Source organism: Pristiophorus japonicus, chromosome 19 (genome assembly GCF_044704955.1).
Source record: "Pristiophorus japonicus isolate sPriJap1 chromosome 19, sPriJap1.hap1, whole genome shotgun sequence".
Classification (NCBI taxonomy): domain Eukaryota; kingdom Metazoa; phylum Chordata; class Chondrichthyes; family Pristiophoridae; genus Pristiophorus; species Pristiophorus japonicus.
This window is the reverse complement of record NC_091995.1, coordinates 73080566-73107200: the sequence shown is the minus strand read 5'-3', so window position 1 is coordinate 73107200 and position 26635 is coordinate 73080566. Positions and strand designations below refer to the sequence as shown.

Below are 26635 nucleotides of genomic sequence, written 5' to 3'. Positions count from 1 at the left end.
TGACAGATAGAAATCTAGTTGATACTTCAGTACAGTTGGAGCTGCTGTATTTTGGCTTGAATTCATGGCAGAAAGTGTCATGGACTGTGAGACAAGTTTCCTGCAATCCCAAAATGACAATACAATCATCCACAATAAGCCCATGGATAGACACAATTGGGTAGGGCAGAGTAACCGACAGGTATACTGAAGGTATTTCCGTAACAATGTGGAGAATTGTTCTGTGGCCGAAAGTTAAGTTGGAGGCCACCCTCAGATCCAGAAATGGACTTTAACCCAGGAGAGGGAATTTCTAGCCAGGACCCACACAGCAGCAAAATAAACCAGAAGGACAGTCATAGACTCAGCAGGTAACAGTAGCAATGGAGAACGGACTGTAAACTACACAAAATTCCTTTCAAAGAGCAACTGAATAGAAGATCAGAGTCACAGCAGCTGACTGAGTCTTACAGTGCAGTCCAGTGGAGTAGCATGGTATGAATGGCAGAGAAATCCAGGAATGGTGAAGTCAAATTTGAGCAAAGTTCCAGGGCTCACCCATGAAAACAAAGAGCAATCGGGGTCGGGGGATAGGCACTGGGCACGGTATCTCCATAAACATCTCCGCCTCGCGACCTTTCTCTCCTCCTTGAAGATACTTCCTCGAAACCTACTTCACTGGCCAATTGCCCTCAGGTGGGTCACTTCATGTATTCAGCCCCAGTGGCCTAATGGATAAGGCACTGGCCTTCTAAGCCAGGGATTGTGGGTTCGAGCCCCACCTGGGGTGATGTCTTTTTAAAGATTGACAATACGGCAGTTGCAGTTGGGCAAGTGATGTCAGGTTCAGCAAGGCAGGGAGGCTTCATTCGGACCAAGATGTCATCAACTTCAAACTTGTGCAAAGTTCCAGTGCTCACTGATGGTCACAGGGAAGGCATGGTCGGGGGATGGGTAATGGACACAGTATCTCCCGAAATAGCTCCGCCTTGCTGCCTCTCGCTCCTCCTTTAAGACACTCCCTAAAAACTTGCTTTTTTCACCGCGAAATGGCCATAGCACAATAGGTAGCACTCTTGCTTGTGAGTCAGGTGGATCTGGGTTCAAATCCCACCACAGGCACTTAAACAAAATCTAATTGATACTTCAGTGCAAAGGGACTGTTGCAGGTGCTGTATTTTGGCTTGATGGACTGTGAGACAAAGACTGACATGTCAATGCAATCATCCACAATAAGCCCATGGGTAGATACAAGTGGGTAGGGCAGAGTAACCGACAGGCATACTGAAGGTATTTCCGTGAAAATGTGGAGAATTGTTCTGTGGCCGAAAGTTAAGTTGGAGGCCACCCGAGGATCAGAAATGGACTTTAGCCCAGGAGAGAGAATTTCTGGCCAGGACCCACACAGCAGCAAAATAATCCAGTAGCACAGTCATAGACTCAGCAGGTAACAGTAGCAATGGGGAATGGACTGTAAACAACACAAATTCCTTTCAAAGAGCAACTGAATAGAAGATCAGAGTCACAGCAGCTGACTGAGTCTTACAGTGCAGTCCAGTGGAGTAGCATAGTATAAATGGCACAGAAATCCAGGAATAGGGAAGTCAAATTTGAGCAAAGTTCCAGGGATCACCCATGAAGCCAAAGAGCAATCGGGGTCGGGGGATAGGCACTGGGCACGGTATCTCCATAAACATCTCCGCCTCGCTACCTTTCTCTCCTCCTTGAAGATGCTCCCTCGAAACCTACTTCAGTGATCAAGGTTTAGGACACCTGTCCTGGTACCTCATGTGGCTCGGTGTAAGATTTTATTTGATAATGATCCTGTGAAGCATCATGGAAGGTTTTATTATGTTACAGGCGCTATATAAATGCAAGCTGTTGTTGTAGATGGCTCTGCCATGGTGCGAGCAGTGGCAGATATGATGGGAGAAAATAGCTTCCATCTGTGCTCAACTTTCTCACACTCTGAAAATGTGAGGCAGATATCACATTTCAGAGTGGTCAATTACCCTCAGGTGGGTCACTTCCTGAGTTCAGCCCCAGTGGCCTAATGGATAAGGCACTGGCCTCCTAAGCCAGGGATTGTGGGTTCGAGTCCCACCTGGGGTGATGTCTTTTTAAAGATTGACAATACGGCAGTTGATGGTCACAGGGTGGGCAGGGTCGGGGGATGGGTCGTGCACACAGTATCTCCTGAAACAGCTCCGCCTTGCCACCTCTCGCTCCTCCTTTCAGACACTCCATAAAATCTGATGCCATGGCTCAGTGCGTGACAATTTTGTGTGTGAGTCAGAAGGTTGTGGGTTCAAATCCCATGACAGATAGAAATCTAGTTGATACTTCAGTACAGTTGGAGCTGCTGTATTTTGGCTTGAATTCATGGCAGAAAGTGTCATGGACTGTGAGACAAGTTTCCTGCAATCCCAAAATGACAATACAATCATCCACAATAAGCCCATGGATAGACACAATTGGGTAGGGCAGAGTAACCGACAGGTATACTGAAGGTATTTCCGTAACAATGTGGAGAATTGTTCTGTGGCCGAAAGTTAAGTTGGAGGCCACCCTCAGATCCAGAAATGGACTTTAACCCAGGAGAGGGAATTTCTAGCCAGGACCCACACAGCAGCAAAATAAACCAGAAGGACAGTCATAGACTCAGCAGGTAACAGTAGCAATGGAGAACGGACTGTAAACTACACAAAATTCCTTTCAAAGAGCAACTGAATAGAAGATCAGAGTCACAGCAGCTGACTGAGTCTTACAGTGCAGTCCAGTGGAGTAGCATGGTATGAATGGCAGAGAAATCCAGGAATGGTGAAGTCAAATTTGAGCAAAGTTCCAGGGCTCACCCATGAAAGCAAAGAGCAATCGGGGTCGGGGGATAGGCACTGGGCACGGTATCTCCATAAACATCTCCGCCTCGCGACCTTTCTCTCCTCCTTGAAGATACTTCCTCGAAACCTACTTCACTGGCCAATTGCCCTCAGGTGGGTCACTTCATGTATTCAGCCCCAGTGGCCTAATGGATAAGGCACTGGCCTTCTAAGCCAGGGATTGTGGGTTCGAGCCCCACCTGGGGTGATGTCTTTTTAAAGATTGACAATACGGCAGTTGCAGTTGGGCAAGTGATGTCAGGTTCAGCAAGGCAGGGAGGCTTCATTCGGACCAAGATGTCATCAACTTCAAACTTGTGCAAAGTTCCAGTGCTCACTGATGGTCACAGGGAAGGCATGGTCGGGGGATGGGTAATGGACACAGTATCTCCCGAAATAGCTCCGCCTTGCTGCCTCTCGCTCCTCCTTTAAGACACTCCCTAAAAACTTGCTTTTTTCACCGCGAAATGGCCATAGCACAATAGGTAGCACTCTTGCTTGTGAGTCAGGTGGATCTGGGTTCAAATCCCACCACAGGCACTTAAACAAAATCTAATTGATACTTCAGTGCAAAGGGACTGTTGCAGGTGCTGTATTTTGGCTTGATGGACTGTGAGACAAAGACTGACATGTCAATGCAATCATCCACAATAAGCCCATGGGTAGATACAAGTGGGTAGGGCAGATTAACCGACAGGCATACTGAAGGTATTTCCGTGAAAATGTGGAGAATTGTTCTGTGGCCGAAAGTTAAGTTGGAGGCCACCCGAGGATCAGAAATGGACTTTAGCCCAGGAGAGAGAATTTCTGGCCAGGACCCACACAGCAGCAAAATAATCCAGTAGCACAGTCATAGACTCAGCAGGTAACAGTAGCAATGGGGAATGGACTGTAAACAACACAAATTCCTTTCAAAGAGCAACTGAATAGAAGATCAGAGTCACAGCAGCTGACTGAGTCTTACAGTGCAGTCCAGTGGAGTAGCATAGTATAAATGGCACAGAAATCCAGGAATAGGGAAGTCAAATTTGAGCAAAGTTCCAGGGATCACCCATGAAGCCAAAGAGCAATCGGGGTCGGGGGATAGGCACTGGGCACGGTATCTCCATAAACATCTCCGCCTCGCTACCTTTCTCTCCTCCTTGAAGATGCTCCCTCGAAACCTACTTCAGTGATCAAGGTTTAGGACACCTGTCCTGGTACCTCATGTGGCTCGGTGTAAGATTTTATTTGATAATGATCCTGTGAAGCATCATGGAAGGTTTTATTATGTTACAGGCGCTATATAAATGCAAGCTGTTGTTGTAGATGGCTCTGCCATGGTGCGAGCAGTGGCAGATATGATGGGAGAAAATAGCTTCCATCTGTGCTCAACTTTCTCACACTCTGAAAATGTGAGGCAGATATCACATTTCAGAGTGGTCAATTACCCTCAGGTGGGTCACTTCATGAGTTCAGCCCCAGTGGCCTAATGGATAAGGCACTGGCCTCCTAAGCCAGGGATTGTGGGTTCGAGTCCCACCTGGGGTGATGTCTTTTTAAAGATTGACAATACGGCAGTTGATGGTCACAGGGTGGGCAGGGTCGGGGGATGGGTCGTGCACACAGTATCTCCTGAAACAGCTCCGCCTTGCCACCTCTCGCTCCTCCTTTCAGACACTCCATAAAATCTGATGCCATGGCTCAGTGCGTGACAATTTTGTGTGTGAGTCAGAAGGTTGTGGGTTCAAATCCCATGACAGATAGAAATCTAGTTGATACTTCAGTACAGTTGGAGCTGCTGTATTTTGGCTTGAATTCATGGCAGAAAGTGTCATGGACTGTGAGACAAGTTTCCTGCAATCCCAAAATGACAATACAATCATCCACAATAAGCCCATGGATAGACACAATTGGGTAGGGCAGAGTAACCGACAGGTATACTGAAGGTATTTCCGTAACAATGTGGAGAATTGTTCTGTGGCCGAAAGTTAAGTTGGAGGCCACCCTCAGATCCAGAAATGGACTTTAACCCAGGAGAGGGAATTTCTAGCCAGGACCCACACAGCAGCAAAATAAACCAGAAGGACAGTCATAGACTCAGCAGGTAACAGTAGCAATGGAGAACGGACTGTAAACTACACAAAATTCCTTTCAAAGAGCAACTGAATAGAAGATCAGAGTCACAGCAGCTGACTGAGTCTTACAGTGCAGTCCAGTGGAGTAGCATGGTATGAATGGCAGAGAAATCCAGGAATGGTGAAGTCAAATTTGAGCAAAGTTCCAGGGCTCACCCATGAAAACAAAGAGCAATCGGGGTCGGGGGATAGGCACTGGGCACGGTATCTCCATAAACATCTCCGCCTCGCGACCTTTCTCTCCTCCTTGAAGATACTTCCTCGAAACCTACTTCACTGGCCAATTGCCCTCAGGTGGGTCACTTCATGTATTCAGCCCCAGTGGCCTAATGGATAAGGCACTGGCCTTCTAAGCCAGGGATTGTGGGTTCGAGCCCCACCTGGGGTGATGTCTTTTTAAAGATTGACAATACGGCAGTTGCAGTTGGGCAAGTGATGTCAGGTTCAGCAAGGCAGGGAGGCTTCATTCGGACCAAGATGTCATCAACTTCAAACTTGTGCAAAGTTCCAGTGCTCACTGATGGTCACAGGGAAGGCATGGTCGGGGGATGGGTAATGGACACAGTATCTCCCGAAATAGCTCCGCCTTGCTGCCTCTCGCTCCTCCTTTAAGACACTCCCTAAAAACTTGCTTTTTTCACCGCGAAATGGCCATAGCACAATAGGTAGCACTCTTGCTTGTGAGTCAGGTGGATCTGGGTTCAAATCCCACCACAGGCACTTAAACAAAATCTAATTGATACTTCAGTGCAAAGGGACTGTTGCAGGTGCTGTATTTTGGCTTGATGGACTGTGAGACAAAGACTGACATGTCAATGCAATCATCCACAATAAGCCCATGGGTAGATACAAGTGGGTAGGGCAGAGTAACCGACAGGCATACTGAAGGTATTTCCGTGAAAATGTGGAGAATTGTTCTGTGGCCGAAAGTTAAGTTGGAGGCCACCCGAGGATCAGAAATGGACTTTAGCCCAGGAGAGGGAATTTCTGGCCAGGACCCACACAGCAGCAAAATAAACCAGTAGCACAGTCATAGACTCAGCAGGTAACAGTAGCAATGGGGAATGGACTGTAAACAACACAAATTCCTTTCAAAGAGCAACTGAATAGAAGATCAGAGTCACAGCAGCTGACTGAGTCTTACAGTGCAGTCCAGTGGAGTAGCATAGTATAAATGGCACAGAAATCCAGGAATAGGGAAGTCAAATTTGAGCAAAGTTCCAGGGATCACCCATGAAGCCAAAGAGCAATCGGGGTCGGGGGATAGGCACTGGGCACGGTATCTCCATAAACATCTCCGCCTCGCTACCTTTCTCTCCTCCTTGAAGATGCTCCCTCGAAACCTACTTCAGTGATCAAGGTTTAGGACACCTGTCCTGGTACCTCATGTGGCTCGGTGTAAGATTTTATTTGATAATGATCCTGTGAAGCATCATGGAAGGTTTTATTATGTTACAGGCGCTATATAAATGCAAGCTGTTGTTGTAGATGGCTCTGCCATGGTGCGAGCAGTGGCAGATATGATGGGAGAAAATAGCTTCCATCTGTGCTCAACTTTCTCACACTCTGAAAATGTGAGGCAGATATCACATTTCAGAGTGGTCAATTACCCTCAGGTGGGTCACTTCCTGAGTTCAGCCCCAGTGGCCTAATGGATAAGGCACTGGCCTCCTAAGCCAGGGATTGTGGGTTCGAGTCCCACCTGGGGTGATGTCTTTTTAAAGATTGACAATACGGCAGTTGATGGTCACAGGGTGGGCAGGGTCGGGGGATGGGTCGTGCACACAGTATCTCCTGAAACAGCTCCGCCTTGCCACCTCTCGCTCCTCCTTTCAGACACTCCATAAAATCTGATGCCATGGCTCAGTGCGTGACAATTTTGTGTGTGAGTCAGAAGGTTGTGGGTTCAAATCCCATGACAGATAGAAATCTAGTTGATACTTCAGTACAGTTGGAGCTGCTGTATTTTGGCTTGAATTCATGGCAGAAAGTGTCATGGACTGTGAGACAAGTTTCCTGCAATCCCAAAATGACAATACAATCATCCACAATAAGCCCATGGATAGACACAATTGGGTAGGGCAGAGTAACCGACAGGTATACTGAAGGTATTTCCGTAACAATGTGGAGAATTGTTCTGTGGCCGAAAGTTAAGTTGGAGGCCACCCTCAGATCCAGAAATGGACTTTAACCCAGGAGAGGGAATTTCTAGCCAGGACCCACACAGCAGCAAAATAAACCAGAAGGACAGTCATAGACTCAGCAGGTAACAGTAGCAATGGAGAACGGACTGTAAACTACACAAAATTCCTTTCAAAGAGCAACTGAATAGAAGATCAGAGTCACAGCAGCTGACTGAGTCTTACAGTGCAGTCCAGTGGAGTAGCATGGTATGAATGGCAGAGAAATCCAGGAATGGTGAAGTCAAATTTGAGCAAAGTTCCAGGGCTCACCCATGAAAGCAAAGAGCAATCGGGGTCGGGGGATAGGCACTGGGCACGGTATCTCCATAAACATCTCCGCCTCGCGACCTTTCTCTCCTCCTTGAAGATACTTCCTCGAAACCTACTTCACTGGCCAATTGCCCTCAGGTGGGTCACTTCATGTATTCAGCCCCAGTGGCCTAATGGATAAGGCACTGGCCTTCTAAGCCAGGGATTGTGGGTTCGAGCCCCACCTGGGGTGATGTCTTTTTAAAGATTGACAATACGGCAGTTGCAGTTGGGCAAGTGATGTCAGGTTCAGCAAGGCAGGGAGGCTTCATTCGGACCAAGATGTCATCAACTTCAAACTTGTGCAAAGTTCCAGTGCTCACTGATGGTCACAGGGAAGGCATGGTCGGGGGATGGGTAATGGACACAGTATCTCCCGAAATAGCTCCGCCTTGCTGCCTCTCGCTCCTCCTTTAAGACACTCCCTAAAAACTTGCTTTTTTCACCGCGAAATGGCCATAGCACAATAGGTAGCACTCTTGCTTGTGAGTCAGGTGGATCTGGGTTCAAATCCCACCACAGGCACTTAAACAAAATCTAATTGATACTTCAGTGCAAAGGGACTGTTGCAGGTGCTGTATTTTGGCTTGATGGACTGTGAGACAAAGACTGACATGTCAATGCAATCATCCACAATAAGCCCATGGGTAGATACAAGTGGGTAGGGCAGATTAACCGACAGGCATACTGAAGGTATTTCCGTGAAAATGTGGAGAATTGTTCTGTGGCCGAAAGTTAAGTTGGAGGCCACCCGAGGATCAGAAATGGACTTTAGCCCAGGAGAGAGAATTTCTGGCCAGGACCCACACAGCAGCAAAATAATCCAGTAGCACAGTCATAGACTCAGCAGGTAACAGTAGCAATGGGGAATGGACTGTAAACAACACAAATTCCTTTCAAAGAGCAACTGAATAGAAGATCAGAGTCACAGCAGCTGACTGAGTCTTACAGTGCAGTCCAGTGGAGTAGCATAGTATAAATGGCACAGAAATCCAGGAATAGGGAAGTCAAATTTGAGCAAAGTTCCAGGGATCACCCATGAAGCCAAAGAGCAATCGGGGTCGGGGGATAGGCACTGGGCACGGTATCTCCATAAACATCTCCGCCTCGCTACCTTTCTCTCCTCCTTGAAGATGCTCCCTCGAAACCTACTTCAGTGATCAAGGTTTAGGACACCTGTCCTGGTACCTCATGTGGCTCGGTGTAAGATTTTATTTGATAATGATCCTGTGAAGCATCATGGAAGGTTTTATTATGTTACAGGCGCTATATAAATGCAAGCTGTTGTTGTAGATGGCTCTGCCATGGTGCGAGCAGTGGCAGATATGATGGGAGAAAATAGCTTCCATCTGTGCTCAACTTTCTCACACTCTGAAAATGTGAGGCAGATATCACATTTCAGAGTGGTCAATTACCCTCAGGTGGGTCACTTCATGAGTTCAGCCCCAGTGGCCTAATGGATAAGGCACTGGCCTCCTAAGCCAGGGATTGTGGGTTCGAGTCCCACCTGGGGTGATGTCTTTTTAAAGATTGACAATACGGCAGTTGATGGTCACAGGGTGGGCAGGGTCGGGGGATGGGTCGTGCACACAGTATCTCCTGAAACAGCTCCGCCTTGCCACCTCTCGCTCCTCCTTTCAGACACTCCATAAAATCTGATGCCATGGCTCAGTGCGTGACAATTTTGTGTGTGAGTCAGAAGGTTGTGGGTTCAAATCCCATGACAGATAGAAATCTAGTTGATACTTCAGTACAGTTGGAGCTGCTGTATTTTGGCTTGAATTCATGGCAGAAAGTGTCATGGACTGTGAGACAAGTTTCCTGCAATCCCAAAATGACAATACAATCATCCACAATAAGCCCATGGATAGACACAATTGGGTAGGGCAGAGTAACCGACAGGTATACTGAAGGTATTTCCGTAACAATGTGGAGAATTGTTCTGTGGCCGAAAGTTAAGTTGGAGGCCACCCTCAGATCCAGAAATGGACTTTAACCCAGGAGAGGGAATTTCTAGCCAGGACCCACACAGCAGCAAAATAAACCAGAAGGACAGTCATAGACTCAGCAGGTAACAGTAGCAATGGAGAACGGACTGTAAACTACACAAAATTCCTTTCAAAGAGCAACTGAATAGAAGATCAGAGTCACAGCAGCTGACTGAGTCTTACAGTGCAGTCCAGTGGAGTAGCATGGTATGAATGGCAGAGAAATCCAGGAATGGTGAAGTCAAATTTGAGCAAAGTTCCAGGGCTCACCCATGAAAGCAAAGAGCAATCGGGGTCGGGGGATAGGCACTGGGCACGGTATCTCCATAAACATCTCCGCCTCGCGACCTTTCTCTCCTCCTTGAAGATACTTCCTCGAAACCTACTTCACTGGCCAATTGCCCTCAGGTGGGTCACTTCATGTATTCAGCCCCAGTGGCCTAATGGATAAGGCACTGGCCTTCTAAGCCAGGGATTTTGGGTTTGAGCCCCACCTGGGGTGATGTCTTTTTAAAGATTGACAATACGGCAGTTGCAGTTGGGCAAGTGATGTCAGGTTCAGCAAGGCAGGGAGGCTTCATTCGGACCAAGATGTCATCAACTTCAAACTTGTGCAAAGTTCCAGTGCTCACTGATGGTCACAGGGAAGGCATGGTCGGGGGATGGGTAATGGACACAGTATCTCCCGAAATAGCTCCGCCTTGCTGCCTCTCGCTCCTCCTTTAAGACACTCCCTAAAAACTTGCTTTTTTCACCGCGAAATGGCCATAGCACAATAGGTAGCACTCTTGCTTGTGAGTCAGGTGGATCTGGGTTCAAATCCCACCACAGGCACTTAAACAAAATCTAATTGATACTTCAGTGCAAAGGGACTGTTGCAGGTGCTGTATTTTGGCTTGATGGACTGTGAGACAAAGACTGACATGTCAATGCAATCATCCACAATAAGCCCATGGGTAGATACAAGTGGGTAGGGCAGAGTAACCGACAGGCATACTGAAGGTATTTCCGTGAAAATGTGGAGAATTGTTCTGTGGCCGAAAGTTAAGTTGGAGGCCACCCGAGGATCAGAAATGGACTTTAGCCCAGGAGAGGGAATTTCTGGCCAGGACCCACACAGCAGCAAAATAAACCAGTAGGACAGTCATAGACTCAGCAGGTAACAGTAGCAATGGGGAATGGACTGTAAACAACACAAATTCCTTTCAAAGAGCAACTGAATAGAAGATCAGAGTCACAGCAGCTGACTGAGTCTTACAGTGCAGTCCAGTGGAGTAGCATAGTATAAATGGCACAGAAATCCAGGAATAGGGAAGTCAAATTTGAGCAAAGTTCCAGGGATCACCCATGAAGCCAAAGAGCAATCGGGGTCGGGGGATAGGCACTGGGCACGGTATCTCCATAAACATCTCCGCCTCGCTACCTTTCTCTCCTCCTTGAAGATGCTCCCTCGAAACCTACTTCAGTGATCAAGGTTTAGGACACCTGTCCTGGTACCTCATGTGGCTCGGTGTAAGATTTTATTTGATAATGATCCTGTGAAGCATCATGGAAGGTTTTATTATGTTACAGGCGCTATATAAATGCAAGCTGTTGTTGTAGATGGCTCTGCCATGGTGCGAGCAGTGGCAGATATGATGGGAGAAAATAGCTTCCATCTGTGCTCAACTTTCTCACACTCTGAAAATGTGAGGCAGATATCACATTTCAGAGTGGTCAATTACCCTCAGGTGGGTCACTTCATGAGTTCAGCCCCAGTGGCCTAATGGATAAGGCACTGGCCTCCTAAGCCAGGGATTGTGGGTTCGAGTCCCACCTGGGGTGATGTCTTTTTAAAGATTGACAATACGGCAGTTGATGGTCACAGGGTGGGCAGGGTCGGGGGATGGGTCGTGCACACAGTATCTCCTGAAACAGCTCCGCCTTGCCACCTCTCGCTCCTCCTTTCAGACACTCCATAAAATCTGATGCCATGGCTCAGTGCGTGACAATTTTGTGTGTGAGTCAGAAGGTTGTGGGTTCAAATCCCATGACAGATAGAAATCTAGTTGATACTTCAGTACAGTTGGAGCTGCTGTATTTTGGCTTGAATTCATGGCAGAAAGTGTCATGGACTGTGAGACAAGTTTCCTGCAATCCCAAAATGACAATACAATCATCCACAATAAGCCCATGGATAGACACAATTGGGTAGGGCAGAGTAACCGACAGGTATACTGAAGGTATTTCCGTAACAATGTGGAGAATTGTTCTGTGGCCGAAAGTTAAGTTGGAGGCCACCCTCAGATCCAGAAATGGACTTTAACCCAGGAGAGGGAATTTCTAGCCAGGACCCACACAGCAGCAAAATAAACCAGAAGGACAGTCATAGACTCAGCAGGTAACAGTAGCAATGGAGAACGGACTGTAAACTACACAAAATTCCTTTCAAAGAGCAACTGAATAGAAGATCAGAGTCACAGCAGCTGACTGAGTCTTACAGTGCAGTCCAGTGGAGTAGCATAGTATGAATGGCAGAGAAATCCAGGAATGGTGAAGTCAAATTTGAGCAAAGTTCCAGGGCTCACCCATGAAAACAAAGAGCAATCGGGGTCGGGGGATAGGCACTGGGCACGGTATCTCCATAAACATCTCCGCCTCGCGACCTTTCTCTCCTCCTTAGAAGATACTTCCTCGAAACCTACTTCACTGGCCAATTGCCCTCAGGTGGGTCACTTCATGTATTCAGCCCCAGTGGCCTAATGGATAAGGCACTGGCCTTCTAAGCCAGGGATTGTGGGTTCGAGCCCCACCTGGGGTGATGTCTTTTTAAAGATTGACAATACGGCAGTTGCAGTTGGGCAAGTGATGTCAGGTTCAGCAAGGCAGGGAGGCTTCATTCGGACCAAGATGTCATCAACTTCAAACTTGTGCAAAGTTCCAGTGCTCACTGATGGTCACAGGGAAGGCATGGTCGGGGGATGGGTAATGGACACAGTATCTCCCGAAACAGCTCCGCCTTGCTACCTCTCGCTCCTCCTTTAAGACACTCCCTAAAAACTTGCTTTTTTCACCGCGAAATGGCCATAGCACAATAGGTAGCACTCTTGCTTGTGAGTCAGGTGGATCTGGGTTCAAATCCCACCACAGGCACTTAAACAAAATCTAATTGATACTTCAGTGCAAAGGGACTGTTGCAGGTGCTGTATTTTGGCTTGATGGACTGTGAGACAAAGACTGACATGTCAATGCAATCATCCACAATAAGCCCATGGGTAGATACAAGTGGGTAGGGCAGATTAACCGACAGGCATACTGAAGGTATTTCCGTGAAAATGTGGAGAATTGTTCTGTGGCCGAAAGTTAAGTTGGAGGCCACCCGAGGATCAGAAATGGACTTTAGCCCAGGAGAGGGAATTTCTGGCCAGGACCCACACAGCAGCAAAATAAACCAGTAGGACAGTCATAGACTCAGCAGGTAACAGTAGCAATGGGGAATGGACTGTAAACAACACAAATTCCTTTCAAAGAGCAACTGAATAGAAGATCAGAGTCACAGCAGCTGACTGAGTCTTACAGTGCAGTCCAGTGGAGTAGCATAGTATAAATGGCACAGAAATCCAGGAATAGGGAAGTCAAATTTGAGCAAAGTTCCAGGGATCACCCATGAAGCCAAAGAGCAATCGGGGTCGGGGGATAGGCACTGGGCACGGTATCTCCATAAACATCTCCGCCTCGCTACCTTTCTCTCCTCCTTGAAGATGCTCCCTCGAAACCTACTTCAGTGATCAAGGTTTAGGACACCTGTCCTGGTACCTCATGTGGCTCGGTGTAAGATTTTATTTGATAATGATCCTGTGAAGCATCATGGAAGGTTTTATTATGTTACAGGCGCTATATAAATGCAAGCTGTTGTTGTAGATGGCTCTGCCATGGTGCGAGCAGTGGCAGATTTGATGGGAGAAAATAGCTTCCATCTGTGCTCAACTTTCTCACACTCTGAAAATGTGAGGCAGATATCACATTTCAGAGTGGTCAATTACCCTCAGGTGGGTCACTTCATGAGTTCAGCCCCAGTGGCCTAATGGATAAGGCACTGGCCTCCTAAGCCAGGGATTGTGGGTTTGAGTCCCACCTGGGGTGATGTCTTTTTAAAGATTGACAATACGGCAGTTGATGGTCACAGGGTGGGCAGGGTCGGGGGATGGGTCGTGCACACAGTATCTCCTGAAACAGCTCCGCCTTGCCACCTCTCGCTCCTCCTTTCAGACACTCCATAAAAACTTGCTTTTTTCACCGCGAAATGGCCATAGCACAATAGGTAGCACTCTTGCTTGTGAGTCAGGTGGATCTGGGTTCAAATCCCACCACAGGCACTTAAACAAAATCTAATTGATACTTCAGTGCAAAGGGACTGTTGCAGGTGCTGTATTTTGGCTTGATGGACTGTGAGACAAAGACTGACATGTCAATGCAATCATCCACAATAAGCCCATGGGTAGATACAAGTGGGTAGGGCAGAGTAACCGACAGGCATACTGAAGGTATTTCCGTGAAAATGTGGAGAATTGTTCTGTGGCCGAAAGTTAAGTTGGAGGCCACCCGAGGATCAGAAATGGACTTTAGCCCAGGAGAGGGAATTTCTGGCCAGGACCCACACAGCAGCAAAATAAACCAGTAGGACAGTCATAGACTCAGCAGGTAACAGTAGCAATGGGGAATGGACTGTAAACAACACAAATTCCTTTCAAAGAGCAACTGAATAGAAGATCAGAGTCACAGCAGCTGACTGAGTCTTACAGTGCAGTCCAGTGGAGTAGCATAGTATAAATGGCACAGAAATCCAGGAATAGGGAAGTCAAATTTGAGCAAAGTTCCAGGGATCACCCATGAAGCCAAAGAGCAATCGGGGTCGGGGGATAGGCACTGGGCACGGTATCTCCATAAACATCTCCGCCTCGCTACCTTTCTCTCCTCCTTGAAGATGCTCCCTCGAAACCTACTTCAGTGATCAAGGTTTAGGACACCTGTCCTGGTACCTCATGTGGCTCGGTGTAAGATTTTATTTGATAATGATCCTGTGAAGCATCATGGAAGGTTTTATTATGTTACAGGCGCTATATAAATGCAAGCTGTTGTTGTAGATGGCTCTGCCATGGTGCGAGCAGTGGCAGATATGATGGGAGAAAATAGCTTCCATCTGTGCTCAACTTTCTCACACTCTGAAAATGTGAGGCAGATATCACATTTCAGAGTGGTCAATTACCCTCAGGTGGGTCACTTCATGAGTTCAGCCCCAGTGGCCTAATGGATAAGGCACTGGCCTCCTAAGCCAGGGATTGTGGGTTCGAGTCCCACCTGGGGTGATGTCTTTTTAAAGATTGACAATACGGCAGTTGATGGTCACAGGGTGGGCAGGGTCGGGGGATGGGTCGTGCACACAGTATCTCCTGAAACAGCTCCGCCTTGCCACCTCTCGCTCCTCCTTTCAGACACTCCATAAAATCTGATGCCATGGCTCAGTGCGTGACAATTTTGTGTGTGAGTCAGAAGGTTGTGGGTTCAAATCCCATGACAGATAGAAATCTAGTTGATACTTCAGTACAGTTGGAGCTGCTGTATTTTGGCTTGAATTCATGGCAGAAAGTGTCATGGACTGTGAGACAAGTTTCCTGCAATCCCAAAATGACAATACAATCATCCACAATAAGCCCATGGATAGACACAATTGGGTAGGGCAGAGTAACCGACAGGTATACTGAAGGTATTTCCGTAACAATGTGGAGAATTGTTCTGTGGCCGAAAGTTAAGTTGGAGGCCACCCTCAGATCCAGAAATGGACTTTAACCCAGGAGAGGGAATTTCTAGCCAGGACCCACACAGCAGCAAAATAAACCAGAAGGACAGTCATAGACTCAGCAGGTAACAGTAGCAATGGAGAACGGACTGTAAACTACACAAAATTCCTTTCAAAGAGCAACTGAATAGAAGATCAGAGTCACAGCAGCTGACTGAGTCTTACAGTGCAGTCCAGTGGAGTAGCATGGTATGAATGGCAGAGAAATCCAGGAATGGTGAAGTCAAATTTGAGCAAAGTTCCAGGGCTCACCCATGAAAGCAAAGAGCAATCGGGGTCGGGGGATAGGCACTGGGCACGGTATCTCCATAAACATCTCCGCCTCGCGACCTTTCTCTCCTCCTTGAAGATACTTCCTCGAAACCTACTTCACTGGCCAATTGCCCTCAGGTGGGTCACTTCATGTATTCAGCCCCAGTGGCCTAATGGATAAGGCACTGGCCTTCTAAGCCAGGGATTTTGGGTTTGAGCCCCACCTGGGGTGATGTCTTTTTAAAGATTGACAATACGGCAGTTGCAGTTGGGCAAGTGATGTCAGGTTCAGCAAGGCAGGGAGGCTTCATTCGGACCAAGATGTCATCAACTTCAAACTTGTGCAAAGTTCCAGTGCTCACTGATGGTCACAGGGAAGGCATGGTCGGGGGATGGGTAATGGACACAGTATCTCCCGAAATAGCTCCGCCTTGCTGCCTCTCGCTCCTCCTTTAAGACACTCCCTAAAAACTTGCTTTTTTCACCGCGAAATGGCCATAGCACAATAGGTAGCACTCTTGCTTGTGAGTCAGGTGGATCTGGGTTCAAATCCCACCACAGGCACTTAAACAAAATCTAATTGATACTTCAGTGCAAAGGGACTGTTGCAGGTGCTGTATTTTGGCTTGATGGACTGTGAGACAAAGACTGACATGTCAATGCAATCATCCACAATAAGCCCATGGGTAGATACAAGTGGGTAGGGCAGAGTAACCGACAGGCATACTGAAGGTATTTCCGTGAAAATGTGGAGAATTGTTCTGTGGCCGAAAGTTAAGTTGGAGGCCACCCGAGGATCAGAAATGGACTTTAGCCCAGGAGAGGGAATTTCTGGCCAGGACCCACACAGCAGCAAAATAAACCAGTAGGACAGTCATAGACTCAGCAGGTAACAGTAGCAATGGGGAATGGACTGTAAACAACACAAATTCCTTTCAAAGAGCAACTGAATAGAAGATCAGAGTCACAGCAGCTGACTGAGTCTTACAGTGCAGTCCAGTGGAGTAGCATAGTATAAATGGCACAGAAATCCAGGAATAGGGAAGTCAAATTTGAGCAAAGTTCCAGGGATCACCCATGAAGCCAAAGAGCAATCGGGGTCGGGGGATAGGCACTGGGCACGGTATCTCCATAAACATCTCCGCCTCGCTACCTTTCTCTCCTCCTTGAAGATGCTCCCTCGAAACCTACTTCAGTGATCAAGGTTTAGGACACCTGTCCTGGTACCTCATGTGGCTCGGTGTAAGATTTTATTTGATAATGATCCTGTGAAGCATCATGGAAGGTTTTATTATGTTACAGGCGCTATATAAATGCAAGCTGTTGTTGTAGATGGCTCTGCCATGGTGCGAGCAGTGGCAGATATGATGGGAGAAAATAGCTTCCATCTGTGCTCAACTTTCTCACACTCTGAAAATGTGAGGCAGATATCACATTTCAGAGTGGTCAATTACCCTCAGGTGGGTCACTTCATGAGTTCAGCCCCAGTGGCCTAATGGATAAGGCACTGGCCTCCTAAGCCAGGGATTGTGGGTTCGAGTCCCACCTGGGGTGATGTCTTTTTAAAGATTGACAATACGGCAGTTGATGGTCACAGGGTGGGCAGGGTCGGGGGATGGGTCGTGCACACAGTATCTCCTGAAACAGCTCCGCCTTGCCACCTCTCGCTCCTCCTTTCAGACACTCCATAAAATCTGATGCCATGGCTCAGTGCGTGACAATTTTGTGTGTGAGTCAGAAGGTTGTGGGTTCAAATCCCATGACAGATAGAAATCTAGTTGATACTTCAGTACAGTTGGAGCTGCTGTATTTTGGCTTGAATTCATGGCAGAAAGTGTCATGGACTGTGAGACAAGTTTCCTGCAATCCCAAAATGACAATACAATCATCCACAATAAGCCCATGGATAGACACAATTGGGTAGGGCAGAGTAACCGACAGGTATACTGAAGGTATTTCCGTAACAATGTGGAGAATTGTTCTGTGGCCGAAAGTTAAGTTGGAGGCCACCCTCAGATCCAGAAATGGACTTTAACCCAGGAGAGGGAATTTCTAGCCAGGACCCACACAGCAGCAAAATAAACCAGAAGGACAGTCATAGACTCAGCAGGTAACAGTAGCAATGGAGAACGGACTGTAAACTACACAAAATTCCTTTCAAAGAGCAACTGAATAGAAGATCAGAGTCACAGCAGCTGACTGAGTCTTACAGTGCAGTCCAGTGGAGTAGCATAGTATGAATGGCAGAGAAATCCAGGAATGGTGAAGTCAAATTTGAGCAAAGTTCCAGGGCTCACCCATGAAAACAAAGAGCAATCGGGGTCGGGGGATAGGCACTGGGCACGGTATCTCCATAAACATCTCCGCCTCGCGACCTTTCTCTCCTCCTTAGAAGATACTTCCTCGAAACCTACTTCACTGGCCAATTGCCCTCAGGTGGGTCACTTCATGTATTCAGCCCCAGTGGCCTAATGGATAAGGCACTGGCCTTCTAAGCCAGGGATTGTGGGTTCGAGCCCCACCTGGGGTGATGTCTTTTTAAAGATTGACAATACGGCAGTTGCAGTTGGGCAAGTGATGTCAGGTTCAGCAAGGCAGGGAGGCTTCATTCGGACCAAGATGTCATCAACTTCAAACTTGTGCAAAGTTCCAGTGCTCACTGATGGTCACAGGGAAGGCATGGTCGGGGGATGGGTAATGGACACAGTATCTCCCGAAACAGCTCCGCCTTGCTACCTCTCGCTCCTCCTTTAAGACACTCCCTAAAAACTTGCTTTTTTCACCGCGAAATGGCCATAGCACAATAGGTAGCACTCTTGCTTGTGAGTCAGGTGGATCTGGGTTCAAATCCCACCACAGGCACTTAAACAAAATCTAATTGATACTTCAGTGCAAAGGGACTGTTGCAGGTGCTGTATTTTGGCTTGATGGACTGTGAGACAAAGACTGACATGTCAATGCAATCATCCACAATAAGCCCATGGGTAGATACAAGTGGGTAGGGCAGATTAACCGACAGGCATACTGAAGGTATTTCCGTGAAAATGTGGAGAATTGTTCTGTGGCCGAAAGTTAAGTTGGAGGCCACCCGAGGATCAGAAATGGACTTTAGCCCAGGAGAGGGAATTTCTGGCCAGGACCCACACAGCAGCAAAATAAACCAGTAGGACAGTCATAGACTCAGCAGGTAACAGTAGCAATGGGGAATGGACTGTAAACAACACAAATTCCTTTCAAAGAGCAACTGAATAGAAGATCAGAGTCACAGCAGCTGACTGAGTCTTACAGTGCAGTCCAGTGGAGTAGCATAGTATAAATGGCACAGAAATCCAGGAATAGGGAAGTCAAATTTGAGCAAAGTTCCAGGGATCACCCATGAAGCCAAAGAGCAATCGGGGTCGGGGGATAGGCACTGGGCACGGTATCTCCATAAACATCTCCGCCTCGCTACCTTTCTCTCCTCCTTGAAGATGCTCCCTCGAAACCTACTTCAGTGATCAAGGTTTAGGACACCTGTCCTGGTACCTCATGTGGCTCGGTGTAAGATTTTATTTGATAATGATCCTGTGAAGCATCATGGAAGGTTTTATTATGTTACAGGCGCTATATAAATGCAAGCTGTTGTTGTAGATGGCTCTGCCATGGTGCGAGCAGTGGCAGATTTGATGGGAGAAAATAGCTTCCATCTGTGCTCAACTTTCTCACACTCTGAAAATGTGAGGCAGATATCACATTTCAGAGTGGTCAATTACCCTCAGGTGGGTCACTTCATGAGTTCAGCCCCAGTGGCCTAATGGATAAGGCACTGGCCTCCTAAGCCAGGGATTGTGGGTTTGAGTCCCACCTGGGGTGATGTCTTTTTAAAGATTGACAATACGGCAGTTGATGGTCACAGGGTGGGCAGGGTCGGGGGATGGGTCGTGCACACAGTATCTCCTGAAACAGCTCCGCCTTGCCACCTCTCGCTCCTCCTTTCAGACACTCCATAAAAACTTGCTTTTTTCACCGCGAAATGGCCATAGCACAATAGGTAGCACTCTTGCTTGTGAGTCAGGTGGATCTGGGTTCAAATCCCACCACAGGCACTTAAACAAAATCTAATTGATACTTCAGTGCAAAGGGACTGTTGCAGGTGCTGTATTTTGGCTTGATGGACTGTGAGACAAAGACTGACATGTCAATGCAATCATCCACAATAAGCCCATGGGTAGATACAAGTGGGTAGGGCAGAGTAACCGACAGGCATACTGAAGGTATTTCCGTGAAAATGTGGAGAATTGTTCTGTGGCCGAAAGTTAAGTTGGAGGCCACCCGAGGATCAGAAATGGACTTTAGCCCAGGAGAGGGAATTTCTGGCCAGGACCCACACAGCAGCAAAATAAACCAGTAGGACAGTCATAGACTCAGCAGGTAACAGTAGCAATGGGGAATGGACTGTAAACAACACAAATTCCTTTCAAAGAGCAACTGAATAGAAGATCAGAGTCACAGCAGCTGACTGAGTCTTACAGTGCAGTCCAGTGGAGTAGCATAGTATAAATGGCACAGAAATCCAGGAATAGGGAAGTCAAATTTGAGCAAAGTTCCAGGGATCACCCATGAAGCCAAAGAGCAATCGGGGTCGGGGGATAGGCACTGGGCACGGTATCTCCATAAACATCTCCGCCTCGCTACCTTTCTCTCCTCCTTGAAGATGCTCCCTCGAAACCTACTTCAGTGATCAAGGTTTAGGACACCTGTCCTGGTACCTCATGTGGCTCGGTGTAAGATTTTATTTGATAATGATCCTGTGAAGCATCATGGAAGGTTTTATTATGTTACAGGCGCTATATAAATGCAAGCTGTTGTTGTAGATGGCTCTGCCATGGTGCGAGCAGTGGCAGATATGATGGGAGAAAATAGCTTCCATCTGTGCTCAACTTTCTCACACTCTGAAAATGTGAGGCAGATATCACATTTCAGAGTGGTCAATTACCCTCAGGTGGGTCACTTCATGAGTTCAGCCCCAGTGGCCTAATGGATAAGGCACTGGCCTCCTAAGCCAGGGATTGTGGGTTCGAGTCCCACCTGGGGTGATGTCTTTTTAAAGATTGACAATACGGCAGTTGATGGTCACAGGGTGGGCAGGGTCGGGGGATGGGTCGTGCACACAGTATCTCCTGAAACAGCTCCGCCTTGCCACCTCTCGCTCCTCCTTTCAGACACTCCATAAAATCTGATGCCATGGCTCAGTGCGTGACAATTTTGTGTGTGAGTCAGAAGGTTGTGGGTTCAAATCCCATGACAGATAGAAATCTAGTTGATACTTCAGTACAGTTGGAGCTGCTGTATTTTGGCTTGAATTCATGGCAGAAAGTGTCATGGACTGTGAGACAAGTTTCCTGCAATCCCAAAATGACAATACAATCATCCACAATAAGCCCATGGATAGACACAATTGGGTAGGGCAGAGTAACCGACAGGTATACTGAAGGTATTTCCGTAACAATGTGGAGAATTGTTCTGTGGCCGAAAGTTAAGTTGGAGGCCACCCTCAGATCCAGAAATGGACTTTAACCCAGGAGAGGGAATTTCTAGCCAGGACCCACACAGCAGCAAAATAAACCAGAAGGACAGTCATAGACTCAGCAGGTAACAGTAGCAATGGAGAACGGACTGTAAACTACACAAAATTCCTTTCAAAGAGCAACTGAATAGAAGATCAGAGTCACAGCAGCTGACTGAGTCTTACAGTGCAGTCCAGTGGAGTAGCATAGTATGAATGGCAGAGAAATCCAGGAATGGTGAAGTCAAATTTGAGCAAAGTTCCAGGGCTCACCCATGAAAACAAAGAGCAATCGGGGTCGGGGGATAGGCACTGGGCACGGTATCTCCATAAACATCTCCGCCTCGCGACCTTTCTCTCCTCCTTGAAGATACTTCCTCGAAACCTACTTCACTGGCCAATTGCCCTCAGGTGGGTCACTTCATGTATTCAGCCCCAGTGGCCTAATGGATAAGGCACTGGCCTTCTAAGCCAGGGATTGTGGGTTCGAGCCCCACCTGGGGTGATGTCTTTTTAAAGATTGACAATACGGCAGTTGCAGTTGGGCAAGTGATGTCAGGTTCAGCAAGGCAGGGAGGCTTCATTCGGACCAAGATGTCATCAACTTCAAACTTGTGCAAAGTTCCAGTGCTCACTGATGGTCACAGGGAAGGCATGGTCGGGGGATGGGTAATGGACACAGTATCTCCCGAAACAGCTCCGCCTTGCTACCTCTCGCTCCTCCTTTAAGACACTCCCTAAAAACTTGCTTTTTTCACCGCGAAATGGCCATAGCACAATAGGTAGCACTCTTGCTTGTGAGTCAGGTGGATCTGGGTTCAAATCCCACCACAGGCACTTAAACAAAATCTAATTGATACTTCAGTGCAAAGGGACTGTTGCAGGTGCTGTATTTTGGCTTGATGGACTGTGAGACAAAGACTGACATGTCAATGCAATCATCCACAATAAGCCCATGGGTAGATACAAGTGGGTAGGGCAGATTAACCGACAGGCATACTGAAGGTATTTCCGTGAAAATGTGGAGAATTGTTCTGTGGCCGAAAGTTAAGTTGGAGGCCACCCGAGGATCAGAAATGGACTTTAGCCCAGGAGAGGGAATTTCTGGCCAGGACCCACACAGCAGCAAAATAAACCAGTAGGACAGTCATAGACTCAGCAGGTAACAGTAGCAATGGGGAATGGACTGTAAACAACACAAATTCCTTTCAAAGAGCAACTGAATAGAAGATCAGAGTCACAGCAGCTGACTGAGTCTTACAGTGCAGTCCAGTGGAGTAGCATAGTATAAATGGCACAGAAATCCAGGAATAGGGAAGTCAAATTTGAGCAAAGTTCCAGGGATCACCCATGAAGCCAAAGAGCAATCGGGGTCGGGGGATAGGCACTGGGCACGGTATCTCCATAAACATCTCCGCCTCGCTACCTTTCTCTCCTCCTTGAAGATGCTCCCTCGAAACCTACTTCAGTGATCAAGGTTTAGGACACCTGTCCTGGTACCTCATGTGGCTCGGTGTAAGATTTTATTTGATAATGATCCTGTGAAGCATCATGGAAGGTTTTATTATGTTACAGGCGCTATATAAATGCAAGCTGTTGTTGTAGATGGCTCTGCCATGGTGCGAGCAGTGGCAGATATGATGGGAGAAAATAGCTTCCATCTGTGCTCAACTTTCTCACACTCTGAAAATGTGAGGCAGATATCACATTTCAGAGTGGTCAATTACCCTCAGGTGGGTCACTTCATGAGTTCAGCCCCAGTGGCCTAATGGATAAGGCACTGGCCTCCTAAGCCAGGGATTGTGGGTTCGAGTCCCACCTGGGGTGATGTCTTTTTAAAGATTGACAATACGGCAGTTGATGGTCACAGGGTGGGCAGGGTCGGGGGATGGGTCGTGCACACAGTATCTCCTGAAACAGCTCCGCCTTGCCACCTCTCGCTCCTCCTTTCAGACACTCCATAAAAACTTGCTTTTTTCACCGCGAAATGGCCATAGCACAATAGGTAGCACTCTTGCTTGTGAGTCAGGTGGATCTGGGTTCAAATCCCACCACAGGCACTTAAACAAAATCTAATTGATACTTCAGTGCAAAGGGACTGTTGCAGGTGCTGTATTTTGGCTTGATGGACTGTGAGACAAAGACTGACATGTCAATGCAATCATCCACAATAAGCCCATGGGTAGATACAAGTGGGTAGGGCAGAGTAACCGACAGGCATACTGAAGGTATTTCCGTGAAAATGTGGAGAATTGTTCTGTGGCCGAAAGTTAAGTTGGAGGCCACCCGAGGATCAGAAATGGACTTTAGCCCAGGAGAGGGAATTTCTGGCCAGGACCCACACAGCAGCAAAATAAACCAGTAGGACAGTCATAGACTCAGCAGGTAACAGTAGCAATGGGGAATGGACTGTAAACAACACAAATTCCTTTCAAAGAGCAACTGAATAGAAGATCAGAGTCACAGCAGCTGACTGAGTCTTACAGTGCAGTCCAGTGGAGTAGCATAGTATAAATGGCACAGAAATCCAGGAATAGGGAAGTCAAATTTGAGCATGTTCCAGGGATCACCCATGAAGCCAAAGAGCAATCGGGGTCGGGGGATAGGCACTGGGCACGGTATCTCCATAAACATCTCCGCCTCGCTACCTTTCTCTCCTCCTTGAAGATGCTCCCTCGAAACCTACTTCAGTGATCAAGGTTTAGGACACCTGTCCTGGTACCTCATGTGGCTCGGTGTAAGATTTTATTTGATAATGATCCTGTGAAGCATCATGGAAGGTTTTATTATGTTACAGGCGCTATATAAATGCAAGCTGTTGTTGTAGATGGCTCTGCCATGGTGCGAGCAGTGGCAGATATGATGGGAGAAAATAGCTTCCATCTGTGCTCAACTTTCTCACACTCTGAAAATGTGAGGCAGATATCACATTTCAGAGTGGTCAATTACCCTCAGGTGGGTCACTTCATGAGTTCAGCCCCAGTGGCCTAATGGATAAGGCACTGGCCTCCTAAGCCAGGGATTGTGGGTTCGAGTCCCACCTGGGGTGATGTCTTTTTAAAGATTGACAATACGGCAGTTGATGGTCACAGGGTGGGCAGGGTCGGGGGATGGGTCGTGCACACAGTATCTCCTGAAACAGCTCCGCCTTGCCACCTCTCGCTCCTCCTTTCAGACACTCCATAAAAACTTGCTTTTTTCACCGCGAAATGGCCATAGCACAATAGGTAGCACTCTTGCTTGTGAGTCAGGTGGATCTGGGTTCAAATCCCACCACAGGCACTTAAACAAAATCTAATTGATACTTCAGTGCAAAGGGACTGTTGCAGGTGCTGTATTTTGGCTTGATGGACTGTGAGACAAAGACTGACATGTCAATGCAATCATCCACAATAAGCCCATGGGTAGATACAAGTGGGTAGGGCAGAGTAACCGACAGGCATACTGAAGGTATTTCCGTGAAAATGTGGAGAATTGTTCTGTGGCCGAAAGTTAAGTTGGAGGCCACCCGAGGATCAGAAATGGACTTTAGCCCAGGAGAGGGAATTTCTGGCCAGGACCCACACAGCAGCAAAATAAACCAGTAGCACAGTCATAGACTCAGCAGGTAACAGTAGCAATGGGGAATGGACTGTAAACAACACAAATTCCTTTCAAAGAGCAACTGAATAGAAGATCAGAGTCACAGCAGCTGACTGAGTCTTACAGTGCAGTCCAGTGGAGTAGCATAGTATAAATGGCACAGAAATCCAGGAATAGGGAAGTCAAATTTGAGCAAAGTTCCAGGGATCACCCATGAAGCCAAAGAGCAATCGGGGTCGGGGGATAGGCACTGGGCACGGTATCTCCATAAACATCTCCGCCTCGCTACCTTTCTCTCCTCCTTGAAGATGCTCCCTCGAAACCTACTTCAGTGATCAAGGTTTAGGACACCTGTCCTGGTACCTCATGTGGCTCGGTGTAAGATTTTATTTGATAATGATCCTGTGAAGCATCATGGAAGATTTTATTATGTTACAGGCGCTATATAAATGCAAGCTGTTGTTGTAGATGGCTCTGCCATGGTGCGAGCAGTGGCAGATATGATGGGAGAAAATAGCTTCCATCTGTGCTCAACTTTCTCACACTCTGAAAATGTGAGGCAGATATCACATTTCAGAGTGGTCAATTACCCTCAGGTGGGTCACTTCATGAGTTCAGCCCCAGTGGCCTAATGGATAAGGCACTGGCCTCCTAAGCCAGGGATTGTGGGTTCGAGTCCCACCTGGGGTGATGTCTTTTTAAAGATTGACAATACGGCAGTTGATGGTCACAGGGTGGGCAGGGTCGGGGGATGGGTCGTGCACACAGTATCTCCTGAAACAGCTCCGCCTTGCCACCTCTCGCTCCTCCTTTCAGACACTCCATAAAATCTGATGCCATGGCTCAGTGCGTGACAATTTTGTGTGTGAGTCAGAAGGTTGTGGGTTCAAATCCCATGACAGATAGAAATCTAGTTGATACTTCAGTACAGTTGGAGCTGCTGTATTTTGGCTTGAATTCATGGCAGAAAGTGTCATGGACTGTGAGACAAGTTTCCTGCAATCCCAAAATGACAATACAATCATCCACAATAAGCCCATGGATAGACACAATTGGGTAGGGCAGAGTAACCGACAGGTATACTGAAGGTATTTCCGTAACAATGTGGAGAATTGTTCTGTGGCCGAAAGTTAAGTTGGAGGCCACCCTCAGATCCAGAAATGGACTTTAACCCAGGAGAGGGAATTTCTAGCCAGGACCCACACAGCAGCAAAATAAACCAGAAGGACAGTCATAGACTCAGCAGGTAACAGTAGCAATGGAGAACGGACTGTAAACTACACAAAATTCCTTTCAAAGAGCAACTGAATAGAAGATCAGAGTCACAGCAGCTGACTGAGTCTTACAGTGCAGTCCAGTGGAGTAGCATAGTATGAATGGCAGAGAAATCCAGGAATGGTGAAGTCAAATTTGAGCAAAGTTCCAGGGCTCACCCATGAAAACAAAGAGCAATCGGGGTCGGGGGATAGGCACTGGGCACGGTATCTCCATAAACATCTCCGCCTCGCGACCTTTCTCTCCTCCTTAGAAGATACTTCCTCGAAACCTACTTCACTGGCCAATTGCCCTCAGGTGGGTCACTTCATGTATTCAGCCCCAGTGGCCTAATGGATAAGGCACTGGCCTTCTAAGCCAGGGATTGTGGGTTCGAGCCCCACCTGGGGTGATGTCTTTTTAAAGATTGACAATACGGCAGTTGCAGTTGGGCAAGTGATGTCAGGTTCAGCAAGGCAGGGAGGCTTCATTCGGACCAAGATGTCATCAACTTCAAACTTGTGCAAAGTTCCAGTGCTCACTGATGGTCACAGGGAAGGCATGGTCGGGGGATGGGTAATGGACACAGTATCTCCCGAAACAGCTCCGCCTTGCTACCTCTCGCTCCTCCTTTAAGACACTCCCTAAAAACTTGCTTTTTTCACCGCGAAATGGCCATAGCACAATAGGTAGCACTCTTGCTTGTGAGTC

At 47.5% G+C, this 26635-nt stretch overlaps 23 non-coding genes across 23 annotated transcripts; all 23 read left to right on the top strand.

Moving 5' to 3' along the window:
- The first annotated feature begins 696 nt into the window (after positions 1-696).
- On the top strand, positions 697-769 carry trnar-ucu (transfer RNA arginine (anticodon UCU)). The gene has a single exon. It is a non-coding gene; the product is annotated as a tRNA-Arg (tRNA).
- Positions 770-2018: 1249 nt separating this feature from the next.
- Positions 2019-2091, top strand: trnar-ccu (transfer RNA arginine (anticodon CCU)). Its single transcript has one exon. It is a non-coding gene; the product is annotated as a tRNA-Arg (tRNA).
- Positions 2092-2993: 902 nt separating this feature from the next.
- trnar-ucu (transfer RNA arginine (anticodon UCU)) lies at positions 2994-3066 on the top strand. Its single transcript has one exon. It is a non-coding gene; the product is annotated as a tRNA-Arg (tRNA).
- Positions 3067-4315: 1249 nt separating this feature from the next.
- Positions 4316-4388, top strand: trnar-ccu (transfer RNA arginine (anticodon CCU)). Its single transcript has one exon. It is a non-coding gene; the product is annotated as a tRNA-Arg (tRNA).
- A 902-nt stretch (positions 4389-5290) lies between these two features.
- Positions 5291-5363, top strand: trnar-ucu (transfer RNA arginine (anticodon UCU)). Its single transcript has one exon. It is a non-coding gene; the product is annotated as a tRNA-Arg (tRNA).
- A 1249-nt stretch (positions 5364-6612) lies between these two features.
- On the top strand, positions 6613-6685 carry trnar-ccu (transfer RNA arginine (anticodon CCU)). The gene has a single exon. It is a non-coding gene; the product is annotated as a tRNA-Arg (tRNA).
- Positions 6686-7587: 902 nt separating this feature from the next.
- trnar-ucu (transfer RNA arginine (anticodon UCU)) lies at positions 7588-7660 on the top strand. The gene has a single exon. It is a non-coding gene; the product is annotated as a tRNA-Arg (tRNA).
- A 1249-nt stretch (positions 7661-8909) lies between these two features.
- On the top strand, positions 8910-8982 carry trnar-ccu (transfer RNA arginine (anticodon CCU)). The gene has a single exon. It is a non-coding gene; the product is annotated as a tRNA-Arg (tRNA).
- A 902-nt stretch (positions 8983-9884) lies between these two features.
- Positions 9885-9957, top strand: trnar-ucu (transfer RNA arginine (anticodon UCU)). The gene has a single exon. It is a non-coding gene; the product is annotated as a tRNA-Arg (tRNA).
- Positions 9958-11206: 1249 nt separating this feature from the next.
- Positions 11207-11279, top strand: trnar-ccu (transfer RNA arginine (anticodon CCU)). Its single transcript has one exon. It is a non-coding gene; the product is annotated as a tRNA-Arg (tRNA).
- Positions 11280-12182: 903 nt separating this feature from the next.
- Positions 12183-12255, top strand: trnar-ucu (transfer RNA arginine (anticodon UCU)). Its single transcript has one exon. It is a non-coding gene; the product is annotated as a tRNA-Arg (tRNA).
- Positions 12256-13504: 1249 nt separating this feature from the next.
- On the top strand, positions 13505-13577 carry trnar-ccu (transfer RNA arginine (anticodon CCU)). Its single transcript has one exon. It is a non-coding gene; the product is annotated as a tRNA-Arg (tRNA).
- Positions 13578-14727: 1150 nt separating this feature from the next.
- trnar-ccu (transfer RNA arginine (anticodon CCU)) lies at positions 14728-14800 on the top strand. Its single transcript has one exon. It is a non-coding gene; the product is annotated as a tRNA-Arg (tRNA).
- A 902-nt stretch (positions 14801-15702) lies between these two features.
- On the top strand, positions 15703-15775 carry trnar-ucu (transfer RNA arginine (anticodon UCU)). The gene has a single exon. It is a non-coding gene; the product is annotated as a tRNA-Arg (tRNA).
- A 1249-nt stretch (positions 15776-17024) lies between these two features.
- trnar-ccu (transfer RNA arginine (anticodon CCU)) lies at positions 17025-17097 on the top strand. The gene has a single exon. It is a non-coding gene; the product is annotated as a tRNA-Arg (tRNA).
- A 903-nt stretch (positions 17098-18000) lies between these two features.
- On the top strand, positions 18001-18073 carry trnar-ucu (transfer RNA arginine (anticodon UCU)). Its single transcript has one exon. It is a non-coding gene; the product is annotated as a tRNA-Arg (tRNA).
- Positions 18074-19322: 1249 nt separating this feature from the next.
- Positions 19323-19395, top strand: trnar-ccu (transfer RNA arginine (anticodon CCU)). Its single transcript has one exon. It is a non-coding gene; the product is annotated as a tRNA-Arg (tRNA).
- Positions 19396-20545: 1150 nt separating this feature from the next.
- Positions 20546-20618, top strand: trnar-ccu (transfer RNA arginine (anticodon CCU)). Its single transcript has one exon. It is a non-coding gene; the product is annotated as a tRNA-Arg (tRNA).
- Positions 20619-21520: 902 nt separating this feature from the next.
- trnar-ucu (transfer RNA arginine (anticodon UCU)) lies at positions 21521-21593 on the top strand. The gene has a single exon. It is a non-coding gene; the product is annotated as a tRNA-Arg (tRNA).
- A 1249-nt stretch (positions 21594-22842) lies between these two features.
- Positions 22843-22915, top strand: trnar-ccu (transfer RNA arginine (anticodon CCU)). Its single transcript has one exon. It is a non-coding gene; the product is annotated as a tRNA-Arg (tRNA).
- Positions 22916-24064: 1149 nt separating this feature from the next.
- On the top strand, positions 24065-24137 carry trnar-ccu (transfer RNA arginine (anticodon CCU)). The gene has a single exon. It is a non-coding gene; the product is annotated as a tRNA-Arg (tRNA).
- A 1150-nt stretch (positions 24138-25287) lies between these two features.
- On the top strand, positions 25288-25360 carry trnar-ccu (transfer RNA arginine (anticodon CCU)). Its single transcript has one exon. It is a non-coding gene; the product is annotated as a tRNA-Arg (tRNA).
- A 903-nt stretch (positions 25361-26263) lies between these two features.
- On the top strand, positions 26264-26336 carry trnar-ucu (transfer RNA arginine (anticodon UCU)). The gene has a single exon. It is a non-coding gene; the product is annotated as a tRNA-Arg (tRNA).
- The last annotated feature ends 299 nt before the right edge of the window (positions 26337-26635 follow it).